The 6,579-nt window shown below is 39.2% G+C and overlaps 1 long non-coding RNA gene across 1 annotated transcript; it reads right to left on the reverse strand.

The window, feature by feature from the left end:
• Positions 1-371: 371 nt before the first annotated feature.
• Positions 372-3,657, reverse strand: LOC120350057. Its single transcript, XR_005570588.1, has 3 exons — positions 3,560-3,657; positions 3,081-3,157; positions 372-834 (listed from the first exon to the last, which is right to left on the reverse strand). It is a non-coding gene; the product is annotated as an uncharacterized LOC120350057 (long non-coding RNA).
• Positions 3,658-6,579: the final 2,922 nt, after the last annotated feature.

The raw sequence follows: 6,579 nt of genomic DNA on the forward strand, positions 1-6,579 counted from the left end.
ATGAATGTGACGACAGTTAACCTAGCGCCGCAGTGCAGGATGGTTTCTCACAGCATGGCGTTGTTGTCATTTGAGATGGGTGTCTGGCTTGGAAGTGTTTCGACCGCATTGCAGGATGACTATTAACGGTGTCCGGAAGATCAACAGCTGGGTTTTTTCGTTATTTTTCGTGATAGAGAAATTCTGATTGCAGGTTCGTTCTCAGCGACCCCAAGTTTAGCCTGAAGGCTCAGAATGTCAACAATGTTTTTAAATAATTGAAAATCATTATGAAAAGTCACCATCATCATGAAAAGTATAGTAGTACACCACGTTTCTGGAAACTTTTTACTGGTGACTGGAGCTATTATTGATTATAGGTAGAACAAAAATCAAAATAGTCGTGAGAAAGAAAACTGCTGATGGACGCAAATAAGACAGTCACTCCATTGTTCTATTGTCTCGGCTGCTAGGCTGAGCCTGGCTGGAGGGATCAAATAACCGACTGAATTGATCTGTCGTCTGTCCACCAGGCGGAACTATGCCGACCATTGCTGGGTGGTAGATATTACTGCGGCTGCTCGCATTCCCACCAACACTGCTATTATTTGCTGTCCCAGCGCCTAGTCTGATTCAGCCAAGCATCCAGCCTGCACTGCGGAGCTAGGTTTAACGCCATCCCATCAGGCACTGCTACATCAGCTGACGGCGAGGCAGAGACGCCAAGGAGTCATGGGCCCAGTAGCATGTCATCCATAGGCTTCAACCCCGACAATTTAGGGCGGCATTCCTCCACTCAGGCCGATATCTGCGATTGGCCAGCCTCTTCACCGCCCAATGCTCCACCAGCAGCATCTGAAACAGAAGAAAAACGAATCTTTGAAGATACCCGTGAACCAATCTCCATTGCACCAGCAAATACCACAATGTTCACAAATGAACAAATGCTGCAAGTGCTGAACAAACAATTTAGAAGCATGCAGGGAAGACTCAGGATGCAGATCATGGAAGATAGGCAGAGAGCCACGAATCTATTGGCCACACAAATCGCCGGAGTTACAGAGGGACTAAAAGGGATTAATCAAGGGATGAGAGATGTGAAACAAAAAGTAGAAGAAATTGGATTGGAGGCAAGAAACGTGAAACAGCAGATAGAGCAAAATTGGAGACAAAAACACATATAGCAGAATAGTTTGAAAAGTTTGAAGCCAAGTTGGAAGGACTGGGAACAAAAATCACCACCATGGTTTAACATAAAATTTCGGAACAGACTGGAGAAATCAAAGATGTGATGCTGAATGTGGACCGATTCTCCAGCAACCTCAACACCCAAATGAGAGAGATATCTCAGAGCATGGAGAATAAACTCGCCGACCTGAACACCAACTTACGTGCTGATATAGCTACCAAAACGGAAAAGTTGGAAAGTTGGATGACTGACCAAGTAGTGGAGCAGATAAAGGGATCTGAAAAGTGAACTCGAAAACCAATCCGAGTTGAATAATCATTTCATTGAATATGAAAAAGGTCAACAACATCTGGGGCAGGAGTTGAAGACTGCTATCCGAGCCATAGACCTCGTTTGCAGCAGGGACGGGCAGAGCACCATCAGTAAAGGACTTCAGGATGTTGTGAAGGAGTTGATGGGTACAGAACCGACATGTGATCTATTGTGCCCACATGTCACACACGCGCGCAAGCATTGGACCTCACCCAGACACACCGGGCCTAAACAGCGACCAGCTGCTGAGAAGGAAATCAAAACGTGGGACCAACAAGACAACTTCGGGAGGAATAGGAGGAGGAACCAGCATCCGATGGCCAGGAGGCAGAAGAGGAAAGGGAAGAAACGCACGTGCCGACGCCCCCATGTCCGTTTCACGCCGCACCATCAGGAGGACGCACAGACAACGGACAAGGACCGCCACGAAGCAGCCTACCAGATGAACCACAACGACCGGCACCAGGATGGGGGACAGAAGAGAACCGATGGCATGCATAGAAGGCACATTAGATTCAAGCAAGCAGCTTATCTATGTGACCACAAAAATTGGAAGGATAACTGGAATAGACCTGAAAATAAAAGAAATTTAATCACGGATTATTGTCCCTGGGATGAGAATGATATGGACTATCAGACGGGATCATTAAATATGGGAGTATGCAACATGAAATTGAAAAAAATTAATGAGTTGTCTATGGAGAATAGAGGTACCTTATTATTGTACATTGAAAAGTTATGTTATGAAAGGAATAATGAATGTTTTGATGTATTGTTTCATGTTTATGGTTGGTATGGCTGTGGGATTAATTGAAAACTGTGATATGTATGAGATAATGAAGGTTTTGATGTTATTATTGAGAAAATTTGTTGTTAAAGTGAATATTGGTAATTTGATATTGTTTATTATTATTGTTAGCATGATGGGTAGATATAAATGGAAAGCTGGTATAAGTTGGTGCAGTAAACATGAATGGAAAGCAGTAGAAGAATTCGATTGGAAAAAACTGAAGAATGGTGGCATTAAAACAAACGAATTAAGTAATTACAGGAATAGAGTAAAACGAACAGGACAAATGAATAGTTTGAACCAATACCTAAAATACCGGGGCTTCAAATTCATGGAAATAAATAATCAAATGGGAGAAACTTATCAACTGCAGACTAAAAGAATACAAACCTGACCTTTCAATGTTGTGGGAGAGCACAATCAGCATGACCTAACTTGGATACACCTCACCTATCAAAAAACATTAGGAATAATACCGGAATGAGGGACAGCAGAACGAAAATTTAAATCAACTTTATTTGAATCTCAGCAAAGCTGTATATTTCAATAATATTATGCACTGGATTTCATCTTGGCAATTGGGATTGTCTTCAAATAAGGGAAACACCATGTAAACATAATCTAGATACTTCTTATCACATCTATTACTGGAACGTTAAAAAAGCCAGCATTTATTCAAAATTTATTATCATTATAAACTACCTGAATATCGTCAATCAAGACAACTTCAAGAGAAACCCACTTTACTGAAGAGTTTGAACAATTCAATACATCAACAAATAAATTGCTAATTGGAACACATCAACTTACCTCCAAGAATCAGCATCTAAACGTCTGCAGCATGTCCGAAAGCCATCAGCGAGTCAGCAGCACCAACAGTCAACAACCTGCAACAACACCGAAATAACATTAAAATAACATGGCCATGAAAAATATCTTCAATTTCCTAGTCATAATAAAGCCTGTTGTAATCTATCCACCAATAGCCCACATAGCGCCTAGACCATTCCATGTACCAAGCTCAACCAGCTACTGTTGAGGTTATAAATATACTCAATGAATATTCGAAGTGTTACAGGTGAATTAAAAGTATTATGTGAATTCATTAATTGAAGTCATTATCAGATGAAATTAAATTGCCCATGAAATATCAATTAGTGCATAGCAACAACAAATGTAAACAAGCAACAGAGGATAAACGAACACTAGTGATTAGGAATATCAACAAATACAAACTCAGCTTGAGATGATAACAAATGTAAACAATTTTTTATATCCTGAATACTTACCCAGTTAATATTTAGTAAATTGACCACAACGAGGTGACATGAAGTTTCAATTCAAATTGGGATGGATCCCCATGGACATCTCGTCACAGGCATGAAAATGAAATTATTATTTAAAATAATGCTTGATACATTTGTCCAATTAAAAATCTATACATGGATTTAATAGATAATATTAGATGAAATATCATGAACATTTATGTTTGAATGTTATATCAATGTTTCCCTTTGTTGTCTGGCGTTGTGTGGTGGAGGGGGCAATTGAAGGGTGATGCATATTGCATAATTGCGCCAGTTGCTGTTTGCCAGCCAATCGAACAGCTCACTTCTCGTAATGTCGATTTTTGCAAAGTGATCTATTGATTTATTGTGATTTATTACAAGTGTTGTCTCATCTCGTATCGTGATCTGGACCCAGGATCCTAGAAGCAAGGAGGATTTGGACATGGAGGTAGGCCTATGTTATTGTGCACTTAGCCATTTAAATTGTTCAACTTCCTACCCAACACCAGACAACCCCAAAAAGTTCTCGATGTAATTGATACAGTCCACAAACCAGAGTGCTGTTCGAGCCAGCCTCTGTTGAATAAACATGGTCCAACCGTCCGGATTGAATTGTTAATCGAATTTGAATAGGACATAACTTTGAAATATTGTCTAATAGGTTTGTCGTTTTTCATGCCTATTTTATTCTTGGTTTTTCTGTGTATATGGCTTGTTTTTGTCGTCGTAGATGAATATACACTTTATTTGTGGTATTCTTAAGAAATTTGGGCTCAATTTGAGTTGGTAATTGAGTAGAACAAGTGATATTTTCGTAAATAATTGTGTTGTAGTATTATTGTGTAAGATTGTTGCATTGGCGTCACAAGTCATATGACTGGCAAGTTCGTGTCAATAAGTAGAGAAAGACTTATACATCGTCTTGCTGTAACAGTAACTGGAACTGTTACTTTTTTTAAAGGATACTTGCAGTTATTTGCATTGATTATTGTCATTATTTCGTTATTTATAGCAGTTATTGTTTGTTCCAATGAGCATCGATACAGTATTATTAGCCTCATAACCGATCATTCTCTACTGAGCATAAGTCGAAGTGCTGGCTAGGCTTGTATGATTAGATAAGCTAGCTATTGTTCGTTACAGTAGGCTACTTCATTGTGTCGCCTGCTCTCGTGTTTTCCCTCTAATTCTTGTTTGGTTCTTTGTCACTCTCTCTCTCTCTCGATGAGCGCTCACTGTTATTGCCTCACTATGGGTTTTATCGAAGACTTGAGGTTTCAAAGAGATGCATTAATTCATAAAATAAAACAGATTGATAAAATTGCCGAAGCTGTCGAAAAGGATCCAAAAAATGAAAAAATGAAGATTTTATTGAAAGTTATGGGTGAGCATATCAATCACCACCAGGTGGAGTTCAATGATATAATAGATAAGATGCAGAGCTACTATAACAAACAAAATCCTCGATTGGAAACAACTCAGCTTGAAAAACTGATGAGCGAATTTGATGAGATGTATTTCAATGTCAAGGCTGTTCTCGAAACCTTACCATCCACTTAAACAAATTTGAATATTAGTTCTTCCAATGTAGCTTCTTCACCTACAACTGGAAATATCTCATCAGTTGCCCTACCTAAGCTTCCTTTAATGACTTTTGACGGCAATTTGAGAATTTGGAGTCAATTTAAAGATTTATTCAAAGCCACGGTTCATAATAATGGTCAAATTGCTGACATACAAAAACATATGTATCTTCGGTCTGTACTGAGAGGCGATGCACTGTCAGTCATTTCTGTAGTCCTATTGACAAGTGATCATTATGCTGAGGCATGGAAAATATTATTGAATCGCTACAATGACTCTTACAAGCTGACTGACGCATACTTGCAAGCTAACTGACACATACTTGCAAGCAATTTTTGATATGCCAGTAGTTAATAAGCAGCCAGACTTGCTACGAAAATTCATCACTCATTTAGCTGAGTATATTGCAGCACTAAAACCAATTGGTCATTCAGTTTATGACTGGTTGATCCAGTTATAATTTGTCTTACGTGAAAAACTGACTGAAGAATTGAGAGAGAAGTGGTAGAGACTGCTAAGAAATGGAACAGTATCTGATTTGGAAATTTTCCAAATATTTTTGAATGATGAAGCTGTTATTTTAGAGGCTACCAAATCCATTGACTTATTGGGGTCATCCACATCGTCAGAAGCCTCCTCACGTAAGCAGTTTGGGGAATCGAAACCCACTATGGGAAATTACAAAGCTTCAGCTATGATTGTTAAATCGAAATCGGACGAGCTGAAATGTATTGAATGTAATAATTCTCATGAACTGGAAAATTGTTAAGTGTTCTTGAATCTCAAACCATCTGATAGATTAAAACGTGTAAAAGAATGAAAACTATGTATATGCTGTTTATTGGCAGGGCACTTCATCTGAGATTGAAGAAGGAAGTCGTGCAATCACTGTAATTCGCGTCATCATTCACTCCTCCATTTAGAGCCGAGACAGCTGCCTGTTGAAAACACCAACACATTGGCCGGTAATAACAAATGAGCAGGGTAGACGTGCACGACGCCACTGATCAAAACCATCAAACATTTGTTACTGACTCAGCTAAGAAAGTATTTTCGAATGTAAATAGTTCCTTAGTATTGTTACCAACTGTTGAATTGGGAGTTCGAGGTAATCAAAGCAATTATCATAAGGTATTATTAGATAGTGCAAGCACCGAGTCATTTATTACAAGGCAATGCATGAAAAAACTGGGTTTAGTGGTACAGAAAACACACAGTTTGCCAATCTATGGATTATTTATTAATTTTTTATTATTGGAAGTTCTTCCAAGGTGGGCGGAATGTTCGGACGTTATATCAATGTTGCTTTGTTGTCTGGCGTTGTGTTGTGGAGGGGGCAATTGGAGGGTGATGCGAATAGCATAATTGCGGCCAGTTGCTGTTTGCAAGCCAATCGAACAGCTAACTTCTCGTAATGTCGAGTTTGCAAAGTGATC

This window comes from Nilaparvata lugens, chromosome 2 (assembly GCF_014356525.2).
Source record: "Nilaparvata lugens isolate BPH chromosome 2, ASM1435652v1, whole genome shotgun sequence".
In the NCBI taxonomy this organism is placed as follows: Eukaryota; Metazoa; Arthropoda; class Insecta; order Hemiptera; family Delphacidae; genus Nilaparvata; species Nilaparvata lugens.